This window comes from Chlorocebus sabaeus, chromosome 12, assembly GCF_047675955.1.
Source record: "Chlorocebus sabaeus isolate Y175 chromosome 12, mChlSab1.0.hap1, whole genome shotgun sequence".
Lineage (NCBI taxonomy): Eukaryota > Metazoa > Chordata > Mammalia > Primates > Cercopithecidae > Chlorocebus > Chlorocebus sabaeus.
In genome coordinates this window covers 41,878,216-41,894,862 of record NC_132915.1, presented here as the reverse complement: position 1 = coordinate 41,894,862, position 16,647 = coordinate 41,878,216, and positions in this window count along the sequence as shown.

The following is a 16,647-nucleotide window of genomic DNA, read 5'->3' as shown; positions in this document are numbered from 1 at the left end:
GTAAGATGAAATCTCTGTGACGTGCCTTTAAAAGGATAGGGAAATATCCTTTTTATAATCTTTTCTTCTCTCCTGCTGGATAGAATATATACAAAATGACAAGAACTCCAGCTCTTCCTGATACCATGAGCAGCCCTGGAAATGGAAACCATGTACAGAAAGCCATAAGATAAAACCTCATGTGAACGTCAAATTACCCCTAGTCTGCCTATATCCAAATTGTTACATGAAAGGGAAACAATCTTCTACCTCTTTTAAGTTTTAGATTTTGTTTTATCCTAGCATATTTCTCAGTGATGAAGTGTATTTGTTATGGTGAGGGTTTCCACACTTTTAAATTCATTTCTCAAAAAGGCCTTTGATACTGAAATACTTACTAACCGCTCTTTGAGAGGAATGTGTAAATCCTACTGGGATAAAGAATGGTAAGGAAATAAAAATTAAATCACTTGGAAAGTCTTCTCTGTGATTTAGTAGAATCCTGATCGTTTGACAGTATTGAATGAAAGTTAGGCTAACCTATTAGAACCAGTGACTAGTCACTCTATATTCAGATTTCAGAAATGGCTGTCGTTCACATCTGTTATGAACCAAGAACACGACATGTCAGTCATTTTCTCTATGAGCTTCGATTTAGTATCATCCAAGGTTAAAGGAAGAAAGTATACAGTTATTTGCTGTTGGGCAAAAATTAATAAAAAGAGGCCATTGAATCTAAGTGGCAGAGGAAACAACTCGTGAAAAACAGGTAGTCAGAAGTGCAAAGGGGTCCTGAGGAAAATGAAAAACTGTCAAGTTGTGAAATGTTCGTTTTAGAGATACTAATTTTAGAGTGAGAATAACTAGTAAGGGAAGGGAATATGGATCAGTATACATTGTGACCTGTGTTTTCCTTAGCCAGTGTTCCTTCTTTGGTCTTATTTTTAAAATGTAGCTCTGATTAATTATTGACAGTATTGAGGGTAGGCTCATAGTATATTGAGTGCTAACATTACTGTTTAACTTTTAAAAAAAAATTATTCAACTCTTGAGTGTAACTTTATAACATTTGGGAAAACAATATATTTCCTGGAAGCACAGTTATAATTTTATAATAAATAGCAATAAGAAATCGTATTGACTGAAAAATAAAGTTATAGTTTATAAACTATTGAAAACAGAGCCGGGCGCGGTGGCTCACGCCTGTAATCCTAGCACTTAGGAGGCAGAGGCAGGCAAATTGCCTGAGCTCCAGGAGTTTGAGACCAGCCTGGGCAACACGGTGAAACCCCGGCTCTACTAAAATACAAAAAAATTAGCTGGGCATAGCGGCATGCGCCTGTAGTCTCAGCTACTCAGGAGGCTGAGGAGAATTGCTTGAACCCCGAAGGCGGAGGTTGCAGTGAGCTGAGATCGCACCACTACACTCCTGTCCGGGTGACAGAGTGAGACTCCATCAAAAACGAAACAAAACAAAAAAATATATGTGTGTGTGTGTGTGTATATATATATAGTACTTTGATTAATGCATAGTATATATATATGTACTCTATAAATATCCACTATCATTATTAGCTATAAAATGTCTTTTTAGTAAGAAACATATATTTGTACTTCCAGTTATACCTCTAGTGGCAGGTACCTGGATATAATATCACATTCCAGTGTTTAGAAATTTTGAGATATAAAAAATAAGAATAGGCTATTCGTATAGAAAAATTATTAGCTAATAGAAAAACATTTAAAAACTAAAGGTATATGTACAAAATCTCTGTCGACAAATTGTCAAAACCCACAAGGCAACTTTCTTGCCTAAAACTTGAGTAGTGAATATCTAATAGAAAAAAAATACAAGGAAAGTGTAGAAAAATAAGCCAGAACATCCCATTCCATTTTAACAACTTGCTATGGTCTAAATGTTTATGTCCCCACAAAATTCATACATTGATATCTTAACCCTAAGTGATGGTATTAGGAAGTGGTTTGGGGGAGGCAATTAGGTTATGCAGACAGAACCCTTTTATAGCATCCTTATAAAAGAGGGGCTGAGGCTCAGTATACTTTCTTTGTCCCTTCCTGCATTTAAGGTTACAGTAAAAAGATGGCCATTTGTGTACAAGAAAGGTGCCCCTCACCAGGCATAAGATTTGTCAGCCCTTGATCTTCGATTTCTCAGATTCCAGAACTCTGAGAAATAAATTTCTGTTATTTATAAACCATTGAGTTCATTGTATTTTGTTACAACTGAATGAATGTACTAGACACCAGTATTACTAATTTCACATAAATAATATATAATGTATGCTATCAAATGAAATATGCAATTATTTTGTAAGCTATATTAGTATTATTACCATTTACTTTCCACTAGGTAATATATCTTAATGATCTTTCATTGCTTTTCAACAGCATTATTTGTAAAAATTGCAACTCATATGTACATGCTATAATTTTCTCAATGAACTTCTTGAATCAGTCATTTAGATTGCTTGCAACTTTTTTCCCATAAACACAATGTTGTAACATCTTGCACTAAATATTTATACAAACCTTGATTTGTCTAGTACAAATTCCTAGAAAGCTGAGATACATACACACTTATGAGATATATTGAAAAATTTAGCAGCAGATATCTTGTGTCAATTTTTATGGCTCTTAACATTGTATGAAGTTGCTCATTTTTTAATACCTTGGCTAATCATGGGTAAGAATTTTCCTTTTTTTCTCTCCTTTCTTTCCATCATATATGCTTTTCTACTTTCTATCCTTCGGTGTTCCTGTTCTTTCTTTGTCTCCCTACCTCTTTCTTTTTCCTTCTCCCCTTCCCTTTCTTTTTCCATTTTTCTTCCATTTTGCCAAATCAGTAATGAAAAAGGAGGCCTATTACTGTTTTTAGTTTTACGTAAATTACTAATGAGTTTGAAGCCTCTTTTCATGTTCATTATTTACATTTCTTCTTTTGTAAATTGTTTTATCAATTATATTGATATATTCATTTTATTAAAAACTCTTTAAATATTAAAATGTTAACCATTACCTGATGGGAATGTAAAATTTTTATGTCTAAAACTCTTTTTTCAAAAAAATTAAGTCTATCAATCCCACCCATAAGATTTAGTAGATGTCCATTGTATTTCCTTGAGTATTTTTATTATTTTCATTTACATTTAAGTGTACATTTTCTCTGATGATTTAAAATGCTACCCTTTCTCATAGTCTTAATCCTTACATTAACAAGATTGGCTTTCAAGCTCTTTTCTTCTTTCTCTCTTTCTTGTTTTATCTGCCTGTCTTTTCCTGTACTTGTTCCACACTTTAAATTACAACATTTTTATAGCATATTTTAGTATTTTCAGAATTAGTTACACATCTGCCCCTTATCTTAGTCATTCAGACATATTTATTATAATACGTAGTTTTAAAGTTATAAGTCAATACCAAGAATATGAAGTTAAAAATTAAATTAGTTCAAATTATCACATAACAGAAATTTTAGAACTCTGTATTTATAGAAAACACAATGAACATAAAGCTCTCTTATAATTTAAAGCACTTAAATGGTTAAACATTGTGTATATTTGAAAGGGTAGTAGAATCTCGTGCATCTTCTTAGCCTGTGTGGGCATTATGAAAATGAAAGCAGAAAATTTATACTGGACATTGAAATTTGTCTATTAATAGAGTACAGATTACTATGCCAAGGATGATTTCTTACTGAGTTTTAGGTAGACATTAATGATAATTTATGATGCAGTTACTAGAGCAGAAAAAATAAATGAATCGTTACAGTCAGTATATGTCACAAAATGTTGTCAGCTATAATGCAACCATTTAAATAGATGAGACAAAATTAAAGTTAGCAGTCAACCTTTTGGTGACTTAAACCTTTTATTACTCTAACTTTCCAAAAAATGCACCATTTCTCTTTAGCACAGTTTCTATTACTGAAAGAAAAGGTCTACATAAACATGTAGGAGAGAGCCCTTTAGAAATTTTGTTTATAAAAAAACCTCTCAGAAGACAGAATTTTTTCTCTAATGCTCACCATGTTTAAATTAAAAATTCTTTATTAAACTGTTTATTGTAGTTGTTTTCAATCCTTCATATACTCCTACTATTTAAGTAAATGATTGTTTTTTTCCAAATTAAGTTTTGGGAGAAATATTATCACAAGAGCTATAAGTTTTTTTAATGAATTTCAAAATAAGTGTCACAGGTAATTTCTTTGCATCATATTCTACCTTGATGAATATAACGACCACTGATGACAGTGCATGTGTAATACATTGATTATTTTGTATAGGTCATAATACTTTCAGTCATTCCACAGAAAGCACAATCACAATTATTTAAAACAAGAAAGAAAAAACAAGAACAATGACAAGCAGAGGAAGAAAAAATATATAGCTTAGTGATGAAGATCCGTTTCAAAGGATGAGAAAATAAGTGAAGATAAATCTATAACAAAAAGACGATGCCATATTATGTACATTCACTCAGAATCCTAGTGTTGACTGATATACCATCTTTCTCTCTGCACAAAACATACTTTTTTTATTTTGCCATTTAAGTTATATTAGTTGGAAAAAGATGCTGAGAGTTTTGGTTTGTGGTGTTCATTCTGGCACTGTTCATTTACTATTTGTTTACTCTCAATTGAATTGTTTGAAAGAACCTAGATTAATAGCCCTATAAACACTGCCCTATGCCATTACGTAGTTATATTAGTTTAGTATTTTTGAAATAGGTTGTTAGATGGACGACTTGAATATATGTTACAAATATTCTGACCACAATGTGGGGATCTCACTATTTTCTAACCCAAGAGTACATTAGATAAGAGAGAATGTATGTTTTCTTTTTCTTAGTGTTTTCTCTTATTAAATATAACCAGGCAATCTCCAGCAGGAAAAATGACCCTTCCTTAGCCCTCTGGAAAACAATTGTCTGCATGTCTGCAGTAATGTATTTTGTCTTTTACTGGGCCCTCTCTTCTTGCCGCAGCTTTTCCTTTTTTCTCTTACTTTGTGCAAGTCATTTTATGCTCATTTCCAGTTGTTATTTTCTGAATTTCTACAAACTAGTATTTACTTGTTAAGTCAATTTTCCCAGTTCTGAATAATTTTATTTCCTAGGGAAATTTTAACAGTACCATTCATCTGCACGTCTTAAGCACACTGAAATATACCCATATTTCACATTAAACTTAATTGACATATAACTACAAAATCGTTTAGTAATTATATATTATAGAGGTTGAATCCATCTTTCATTAAGTTTAATTTCACATTTTTGTTTTTGCATTTGGAGCTAATATTTTTCAAATGTTTTTGTAGGCCTCAGCAAAGCTCACAGACCTTAAGCACAGTATCTAATAGAAAAAATGGACTGGAATTTCATAGTTGATGGACCCTGACTCTTCTAAATTGTGTCATTTCTCCTGAAATAGCAATCACTTCAGTCTATTTCACTCTATTCTGATTCACTCCTACTTACCCTATTGGTGAAGGAAGGACTCTCTACCTTAAATAGTTCAAAATGGCTGAAGCCATGACACATGACACTAGGCAGATATAATTTGCACATTGTACCATATATTCACATCTTAGGGGAGGTGGATGCTGTAGAATATGTAGAACCACACAGAGGATTGCACTCAGGAACAGGACGCACTATAGGAGGAAGGCTTTGTAGTGACAAGAGAGTGAGGTGATTTTTGGTTTCCTCAGGAACGTGTGATTGGTTTGTATGTATATTTTGTGTCTAGCAGGGAGTAATTCATCAGATTGAGGATGAGCTGGAGTGTACAATGTCTGGCTTCTAGGAAAATTACAAGGTAGGAAGCCTTTGTGGGTGGGAACATACCTAGTGAGAGCAGAAGAACTCATGTCTAGGCCTTTAGGGCCCTGTGACAGTCACAGATGTCAGAGAATCACATCGAATTTGAGGCCCTAAAAGCATACCCACCTTCCAGATCTTTCATTTTCCTCTCTCCTTCCAATCCTTTGTGTTAACAACTCTGCTGATAGGCCCACAATTAGGTGTTCTGTTCTGAAGTTACTGTTCACTGTAGTATGACATCATTTTTTTCTTCTAAAGGATTAAAAATGTGCTGTCCCAAAGAGAAAACTGTTAAGCAAGGATAATGAAAATAATGAAATTTTATATTCCATAATTTTAGTTAGTATGATGTATTGCAAATGCTATGGTCACACTCTCGTCATTTCTGGGTGTTCTTTTTCCTAAGTCTTTATATACATTTCTCTATAATTTTATTCTTCAGGTAGAAGGCTATAGATATTGGACTTTAAAATCAAGTCAACTTAAAATAACACTGATTTTGGCTATTACTGATATTTGAAACACTAGCTAAATTTTAAAAATTAGTAATAGGTTAATTTTCTACAATGAAAACATTTTAGGCAAAAAAGGAAAATAATAATATTAGAAGACACTGAAGGGAAAATGGTATGATTATTTTGACTATTACTCCAAATATTAATAGTGTTACTTTCTTTTTCCCTTTGGCTCCCAAGGGTTGAATTGTTAGAGAAAGTGAGCTGGACAGCAGCAAGAAGTAACCTGATTTTTAGTATCCATCATGAGCAATAGAATCCAGCCTCTACTTGGAATACATCAAAAACTTAAAGGGTCTGCTCTTGATCAAATTGATGAGTGATACTAAACATTTTCAGTTTCCTGCAGAGCATGAGCATTGACCATAGGGCACTATGTGATTAGAATAAATGCTGTCTGTGGGCTGATACAGTTCTCTTGACTACTGAAACACTAGGTATGACATCTTCGGTTGCTGTATTATGAAGAGATTGTGGGGAAGAGTGCCAGGGGAGGGAATTTGGTGTCCTGCATTTATTGTGCTCAGTGCTCAGTGTGTGGGATCAGGAGAGTGGCTCTTGACCAACTGTTAGGCAAATGTTTTAATATTTTAATAACCAACATGGCTGTTGCATAGAGGCTGGATGTCTGCAACAGTAACTGAAGAATAAGGAGAGCCTAGCCTGAATCTTACGATTTGCATAGCAAGATATTTCTTTCTATCTTGTAATCAGCATTGACTGAACAGAAGTAGTTTATGCATCTACCTTTGGGGTCTTACCTTAAACCATTTTAAATTCTCATCACATCCATTCTTTACCCAACATTTAAAAGTTATTAAAGGGGCATTTTTTTTGATTAGCTTAATCAGTCATTGTCCAGAAATTTATTTCTACAAATGACAAAAGCTAATAGGCATATGCTGTTCAACTGGTTGTATTACAGATCTGTTTTATTTAATTCAACACTTGGTACTTTTAAGGCAGTCTGGAAGATCTTATATTACCAAGCATGAAGACTGGAAGACAATATATTTGTTCAAAATGCTTGATGAAGGCCAGGCACGGTGGCTCACACCTGTAATCCCAGCACTTTGGGAGGCCGAGCGGGTAGATCAACTGAGTTCAGGAGTTCGAGACCAGCCTGGCCAACATGGTGAAATCCTGTCTCTACTAAAAATTCAAAAAAATTAGCCAAGTGTGGTGGTGCATGCCTGTAATCCCAGCTGATAGGGAGGCTGAGGCAGGAGAACTGCTTGAACCTGGAAGGCAGAGGTTGCAGTGAGCCAGGATCGTGCCACTGCACTCCAGTTTAGGCAACAGAGCAAGACTCTGTCTCAGAAAATAAAAAATAAAAAAATGCTTGACGCTTTATCTGCCATGTGATTTTAATGACAGAATGCATTTTTTCCATCCTTTAATTTTGGGGTTGGCCAGTGGTCCACTTTGGCCAACAGAATGTGACTGGGGGTGAGAGTGTGCCAGTGTGGTTCTTCTTCTTGAAATCCTTCTTGAAATCCTTCCACTGGCATGTAAAGAATATGACCTAGCTGCCCCTTTGTGCCAAGGGAGTTGAGAGGCACATGGAGCGTAACTAGACAGACCCGTAGCTTGAAGACCTATTCAGTGAATCAACAAACAAGTAAGGAAAAATAAAATGATTGTTGTTTTAAATCATTGAGTTGTGATGTATTTTTAAATGCAGCATTATTGTGACAAAATTTTCTGATGCAAAGATCTATTAAAAGACATAGTAAATGAAATGGCATCATGTATATATAGAATTATAAACTTTAATATTTCAAATGCATCAAAAATATGCCATAGCCAAAAATTACATGTTCTAAAAATTAAAGGATTAGTTTCTGCAAATAATTTATCTTGTTAACAATATGTTAGCAGAGAGATCTTCCTAACAGAACCTGTAGAACTTAGGAGTAAACCCCAGAAAATATGTAGGCTATTTTTTGGATTTTGAATTTTGAACCTTTACACAAACTAGCAAGTTTTCTATAAACCAAGCTGGAATTCTAGCAAGAAGATGCGACCTCCTTGAAAGAGTATGCCATTTGAAGCCATTAGAATGAAACCCAGGATCTAGAATGTAACCCAGGATGTTTCAGTATTTATGTTTGAATTTGTGTTTCAGTAATCATCACTGCATAAGACCAGGATTTCTTCATTATTCATATAACTATTATAGCCAGGAATTGAGTCCTATGAAAAGGAACCAAAAATAGATCATTCTGGACTTGGCAGTATTTATATCTTGGCTATTTGCCCAGGATCAATGTTAATTTTTGTGGGGAAGTGACTATAATTACTAATAACAGTTCACCCTGATAATTGTTTTGATAATTGTTTTTAAAAAGTACATTCTAAGAAGGGACAAGGACAATAACATTTATTCTTCTGGATTTTATTATTTTATCAAAGGGTATCATGTGTGCTACCCTCACAAAGAAACTAGGCTTTTGGAAAACAGTTTCCAATGTCTTCATTACACAGAAGACAGGGTGAGTCAGACAAATTGACACAAATAAAATCATTTTAAATTTTGGAAAAATAAAGTAATCACTTGAAATATAATTTTTGGAAAAAAACCTATATATTCTTATCAATGATCCTTGAATTTTTTAGTGATTTAAGTTGATATAGGAGGAAATTCTGGAAAACTTACAGACATTGTTTTCTACCAAAGAAGTAGAGTCTGGTTCATTATACAGTTTTATTTGGACACAGTGCTCCTATACTGAAACAATGTTCTTTCCAGTTCATTGTCTCCCACCTCCAAAATATAACATTATTTAAACCATGATATGTTAAATAATTGAGGCACCTGTAGAGCACTTCATTTAAAGAAATATGGCACTGCTGAATATAAAAATGCTAGTTATATTGACCATCTGGAGTTAAGTGACTCCTCACTCCATTCTGGAGGATATTTTCTGCTTCACTGACCTACTCACTGACCCAGATAAAAACAGCTTCATAACAACCCGTAATGTTTTCCCAAGTTAGGAAACATTCATTGAAAAATAGTGCTAAGAAAATCATGATAGAGTAAGTCTGAACAAGCTATTTTCCAAGCACTGCAGGTCTGAATTATGGAGGTGTGACATAACAAATCCAATTTTGACAAAAAAAAGCATATGGTTAAGGTTTTACAGGATCTCTACTATGAAAGATTTTCTTCTAATTCCTTACATTTTTAAGTCTCTGTAGCTAGATAAATTATTTACTTTTTGCATTTTTGTTCTTCTCAGTTTAGTCTTCTGTTCACCTTGTATAATTGTGTTTCAAAAGTTCTCTAGAATCTAACAGCTCATAAAAGCTTTGTTTTTGTTGTTGGTTATTTTTGTGCGTGTGTGGGCCAATAAAATAGTTTTCTCATTATTTCTTACAAAACTTGTATGTAGGTCAAGGCTAAATTTGCACACCCTGCTGCAATATTCAAACTGTGGCATTTCTTTTAGTGCTCAGAGGACTAATAACCCCTTGGAAATTATGAATGACAGGATATGAATAGTGGAATCAACCCATTACTTGGCTTGGGGAAACAGATTTGCAAGAACAAAGGTTATGGTGCAGCTACTGTTAATTTCCTTGGGGCTGAAAATGAAGCCTAAAATTAGCTTTCACTGTGACAATTCAGTGTCTAAGCAGGTTGGAAGAGAACAATGTCCTCCTAATTGTGATTTTTGTAATTTTAAATGCTGTAATTTTAGAGCTCTTTGAAAAACACTGGAGTCCCACTGAAAGTAAAGGGCTGAGTGCGTGTGTGTGTGTGTGTGTGTGTGTGCGCGCACAAATTAGCCTAGGAAGATCATTATGGTGATTTATGTTTATATGAAGTATATTAGCTGACTTTCTATGAATTGGTAGTATTATAAAGGATACTTTAAATGTCCATTGTTTCATTGGATATTGTATCAATTTATGGTACTGTCTTTTGAGACTTATTTGAACTTGTAGTTGACTCACAAAGAGAGAAGGTAGAAAACTTAAAGTTCAAATTTAAGTGAAAAATAGGCAGAAAAGAGTTTTTGCATCTGTTACATGATCACAAAACATACTACCGTAGACCCAGTTTATGTAATTGATAGAGACAGAATCTAAAGATTTGGGCATCTTATTGGCTAACTCAGGATGGTTAAACACATCTCAGCAGAATGAGCTACTGAAAAGTGTGTATGTGTGTGAAATGAGGGGGTAGGTGGGAACATAGGTGTTAAGTGGAAGCACAGGTTGGGGTATCTGAGTGCTAGGAGAAGTATGAGAGTTTACAATACTAAGAGTAACAGCACTTCAAGGAAATATCTAGTGCCATATTTTAATGCATAAATGTCTCTTCAATAACTCAATGTAATTGTATTGAACAAAGGTCTAAATGTGCCAATCCCATAATGGCAATGAATGCCATAAACAATTAGAGAGGCACTGTGTCTTATTCCCTAGTAATGACCATGTAAAAAATCTTTTAGTTTATGATAGAAATCCTTAATATCATTAAGGATGACATTAATCCTTAACGTCAATTCTTAAATGTCAATATCAATTCTTAATGTATTTAAGGACAGAAATTATAAAATTCTTATCCATATTAGCAATACATTCATAATGATAAATACATAAATTATATATGGGATTTTGAAATATAAACATAAAAGTAGAGGCCAAAAGAGTATACGCCACTTATATTTACTAACCCCAAATTTTGTGGACTTCTTGTCAGCCTGCTTTCAAAGTGTTTTGAGTTGTTTCAATACAGAAAAGCTAAATGGAAACAATAACATCACATTCATTATGTAAGCTCTTAGCATTATGAATAAGAATGGAAAATCTATTGAGAAGTGACTGTGCATAGACATTTATTCAGCCAACAAACATATGAAAAAATGCTCATCATCACTGGTTATCGGAGAAATACAAATCAAAACCACAGTAAGATACCATCTCATGCCATTTAGAATGATGATCATTAAAATGTCAGGAGACAACAGACACTGGAGAGGATGTGGAGAAGTAGCAATGTTTGTACACTCTTGGTGGGAGTGTAAATTAGTTCAACCATTGTGAAAGACAGTGAGGCGATTCCTCAAGGATCTAGAACTAGAAATATCATTTGACCTAGCAATCCATTACTGGGTATATACCCAAAGGATTATAAATAATTCTGCTATAAAGACTCTTGCACATGTATGTTTATTGCGGCACTATTCACAATAGCAAATACTTGGAACCAACCCAAATGTCCATCAATAATAGACTGGATAAAGAAAATGTGGCACATATACACCGTGGAATACTGTGTAGCCAAAAAAAGGATAAGTTCGTGTCCTTTTCAGGGACATGGATGAAGCTGGAATCCATAATTCTCAGCAAAGAATCACAAGGACAGAAAACCAAGCACTGCATGTTCTCACTCATAAGAGGGAGTTGAACACTGAGAACACATGGATGCAGGGAGGGGAACATCACACACTGGGGCCTGTTGAGGGGCCGGAGGCTGGGGGAGGGATAGCATTGGGAGAAATACCTAATGTAAATGATGAGGTGATGGGTGCACCAAACAAAAATGGCACATGTACACCTATGTAACAAACCTGCATGCTGCGTACATGTGCCCTGTAATTTAAAGTATAATAATAATTTTTAAAAATGTAAAAATTGAAAATCTAAATGTTTAGATTGACTATAGAATGAAGTTCGAATCATGGTAGATATACATACTCTCAGGATAGGGAGGATTGCTTGTTGTCTACCAAAATCCATTCTAACCTTCTTCCAGAGAGCAATAGAATTGTTTTGGACACACCTGTCAGCTTCCTTTGCAGCCAGTTGTGCCCTTGTCACTACATTCTTGAAGAAAGAAAGTGAGCAGAAGTCATGTGTGTAAATTCCATATCACTTGCTTAAAAGGAAAATTTTTACTTTCAACTTATGTTCTTTCCCTTTTCATTGTCTAAAATGCAGAAAATTCCTGAGCCAGCTGTGAAAATCCCTTGGGGACTAAGAGTAACAAGATGGAAGGAGTCCATGAACCCATCCACTTATTTCCAGAGAGAGAATGAGTTATATTTTGCTAGAGCCACAGAATGTTGAAAGGTTTTGTTGTTAGCTTAGCCTATACCAAAATATGTGTGTGCCTGTGTATCATGTATCTTCATATAATAACTAGGACAATTTTCCATTCCTTGTTAGAGCTGCCCATATTTTAACTCTGTAGCCCAACTCCTATCTTGCTATTGATCCCCTGGGCAAGATGATAGTACAGTTTTCTAGAACTATCTAAATATTCATGGGTTCTGTAGGAACTCCTTGTTTTAAAAAGTGTATCAAATTTTCTCCACTCTTTCCCAAGACTCCTCTAATTTTAGCATGGAAATGAGCTTCTACAAGTCCTTTTTGGAAAAGGAGGAGATAGGTAAATCATTAGTTATCAACATAACAATTCTTCTATTGCTAAGGCAAAGCACAATATTTCAAAACTCTGTTTTGTATTTTTCTTTGGAGGACAAAGGCATATTGGTGATATTTGCTGTCTATAAGACTTAGTGCCTCATATAGCTCACCTGACTTCTGTGGGAATATATTAACATTTAAAATCTAACTTCAACTCCTACCTTGGGCCTCTAATTTTCCCTTTATTTGTCGACTCCTTTCAACTCACTAGTGGATCATAGGACTCTATTTTATTAAATTCTGAAATCCTCAGCGCAGTAACTGGAAAAGGGCTCTAAAATAAATGTAGGGATAAATTGTCTAAATATATTTATAAAAAAGAAACAGACAATGTACTGCGAGGTGATTTTCTAAGTCCTTTACATATGTTATTTTATTGAAGCTTCTCTTTAACCAAAGGGTAGGTATGACCATTCTTGTTTCAAGATTGAGGACACTGATGCTCAAAAAGTTAAATAATGTGCCCATTTCACAAAATGAGAAAGTAGCAAAGTCAGAACGAAAATTTAGATTTCTTAATTGAAGCCAATGTTTTTTCTTCTCTTCTAATGACCTTAAACACTCCTCCCTCTCCCTACCTCCTTCTGGCCTTTTTTTCCCCCATGCAATCTCATACCAAGCCATAATATAGAAACAAAGTCAGAGCTCAGGGATATGTGGAAGACAGTGGCATAGAGTTGTACTTGCTCATTCCCTTACTTTCCTCTGCATCAGCCTGAGGCACCTCCACAGAACTCAGATTGCTGTCCACCTGGAATATGTTAAAACTCACTGTACAATAGCATACTGCCTCTCAAAATGAAGGGAATGAAAGGTAACAATGACCATATGCTTATTAATTGCCAGATGTGCATAGTTAAGTCATGTTATTCTCAATAAAGATGTATTTTCTGTGATGCTGAGACCATGGAATGCTAAAACTTCATCTTGCCATACATTCCTATAGTGGGTGAATGACCAAGAAATCATAGATCGCTTGACAACAATTTTTTTTCCTTACAATGGTGCAAAATCAACATCCATTCATTTGAAACCATCCTTGAAATTTTGAATTTTGATCTTTTCCTGGGCTTGTAACATGCAGCAAGGCACTCTCTGTCAATGCAGAGCTGTGCAGTTAGCTATGGCTCCCAGTCATCCATGCAATCAAGTGAGTAGACAACTGATACTCTACAGTGTACTGTGTTGCCAGGTGGTTTTGCCCCAATGTAGGCTAATGGAAATGTTCTGAGGCTATTTACTGTCGGCTGTGCTAAACTATGATGTGCTATAATGTTTGGCAAGCTGGGTGTGTAAAATGTAAAAATTTTTACTCACCATAGTCTCCACTTAGGAAAAGTTTATTGCAAAACCTGATGGAAAGTCGAGGATCATTTGTATTCTGACACTAAAATAGCATTGAAAACCTAATAAGTAGTTGGCATATGAATAAATGAACTCTTTATTATTTTATATATCAGTGTCTCAAACACTTTCCAAATGCAGGACTTGCTAGCAAACAATTCAAATCCTAAGAAACTTTCCTACTTGCCTCATTTGGTTCCCAGTCTGCATTTTAGGGCTTTCATGCTCATATCTACTTAAGGAGAGAGGTGACTGAGCATAAAAGTCTCTGAATCAAATCTCTCAGTCAGAAGCATGGAATGGATGGGAGGCTGGAAGGATAGCTTTCTCTAAGATGTGGGAGTGTAAAATGTTGAGGAAGAGTGACCTCTTCCTCCAAATGAAATGTGACTCTCCGTAGATGTCCTGGGTTTTGAATTATGAGACCCATATTTTCTTTTCCCATGAGTCAAGGCAGAGTTGATTTATGGTAGATGCAGAATCATCCTGTGCGCCCAACTGTCACTGCACAAAGCAGTCTTCATTAATTGCCTTTTGCTTCCCTATCATCTTTTAGTGTTGCACCACGAACAGAAGCATGCATTTCTGGGTCCTTTCCCATTAGAAGATCCCCCCACCCCCAACTTCGTTTAACAGACGAAGAAGGCTTGCTGAACATACATGCAAGATTATTAAAAAGAATAATCTGAGTATTCTGAGGCTGCTGACACAGTTTTCACGAACGAGGCAATCTGTTTAGTTTAGCCACTTTTCCCAGGAGAACTGATAAGAACAGTTGAAACTTCCACTTATGCTCATGTTGTGCCTGGAAATGACCTGATTAAAGGATTCTCTCAGTATGTGGCACGTATGGGTGGTTCCCAAAAGCTGCTTCCAAAATCTCTATGCTTAAAAAAAAAAATTCTTGTTTCCTTAGATAACTCCTAGACAGCTGTGCTCCTATGGAAACTTTTGGAATAGACCCATACAGAAAAATTCCGAAAATAAAATAAAAAAGAAAAGAAAAAGAAAAAAACGCAGAAAACCTGTGAAACACCTGGTTTTGGCAGATTTTTCTCTCACCAGAGGCGTCAGGTTTCAGTGCCATCTGTTAGGCAGCCATATTCTGCTCGTCCTTCTCGAGTATGTTCCCCTGTGGACTGCACAGGATCCGGCTGGCAGCAGATTGCAGCCGACCCCCGCCCTGAAGCCTCCCTGGGATTTGTAGCCCTGCAGCCTGCCTGGCGGAGGTTATCTCTCCAACGCGGCCCGTCTGCAGGCTCTCCTTTTGACCTTCCCAAATGGTATTTAAAGCAGCCATTAGAATGACTCCCCAGCGCCCAGGCTATTTCAAATCTTTTAAATGTTTGAGTACATTGCTTTAACATGTTGACCTTCCTCTGTACCTAGTGAAACTAGGCCAAGCAAACAAACAAACAAATAAACTACTTTGGTTTGTGACCGAAGAAGAAATTGCCATCTTAGCACTCTTCCTAGAGCTCCTGCATACCCCTGTCTTTCAGCTGCCAACAGAACATAGGAAAACAGCCAATCATTGAAATGCACAGCTGTGTATTCCTTCACACATTGATTTCTCTTTCCTATGTGTTCAATGATAATTCCAAACATCTATTGAATTACAACTAAATTATCCTATTTCATGCAAGTATATTCTCTGCTTAAGCAATTACTAATATTCAGTTCATTTTATTTTTATTTTTATTTACTTATTTTAAGATGGAGTCTTCGCACTGTCTCCCGGGCTGGAGGGCAGTGGCGCCATCTCGGCTCACAGCAACTTCTGCCTTACAGGTTCCAGCGATTCTCCTGCCTCAGCCTCCGAAACAGCTGGGATTACAGGTGCCTGGCACCATGCCCGGCTATATTTTTGTATTTTTAGTAGAGATGGGGTTTCACTATGTTGGCCAGAGTGGTCTCGAATGCCTGACCTTGTAAACCACCCGCCTCTGCCTCCCAAAGTGCTGGGATTACAGGCATGAGCCACCGTGCCAGGCCTAATATCCAGGTATTTTTATTTTTAAATTTTTTTTTTTTAATCTCGTGTGGAAGAAAAGGCCATTCTAGAAAATATTAACGTTTTCTGATACACGGCAATGGGAGAAGCTCTGTTTAATTTTCCTCCCATAATTTTAGAGCCCTTTGGTCTATCTTTTGTTGGTGTAACCTTTCTGTGTGATGGTCCTTTCTGACAGGCTCGGTTTTTGTTTGATGTTTCTTTAACAGTCATCTTCAGAAAAGACAAGTGCTTTTTTGCAAATCCAATCCACCGAGCATATGTGAGTGCTGAATATTTTACAGAAGCTTTCAGTGAGAAATGAAGAAAATAGTTTACATTTTACATCACACAGCAATAATTACTTTATTAAATAATTTAGTTTAATTTAATTACTATAAATTCTACCCAAGAGGTATTTCTGCTCTGCCCAAAGTCTTGTGTCTCTACATTCCTACTGGGTCTGATTTCATATTCTAGTTCTCTTTCTTCTTTATGTACACCTATAACGTACATAAATGACCTATATAT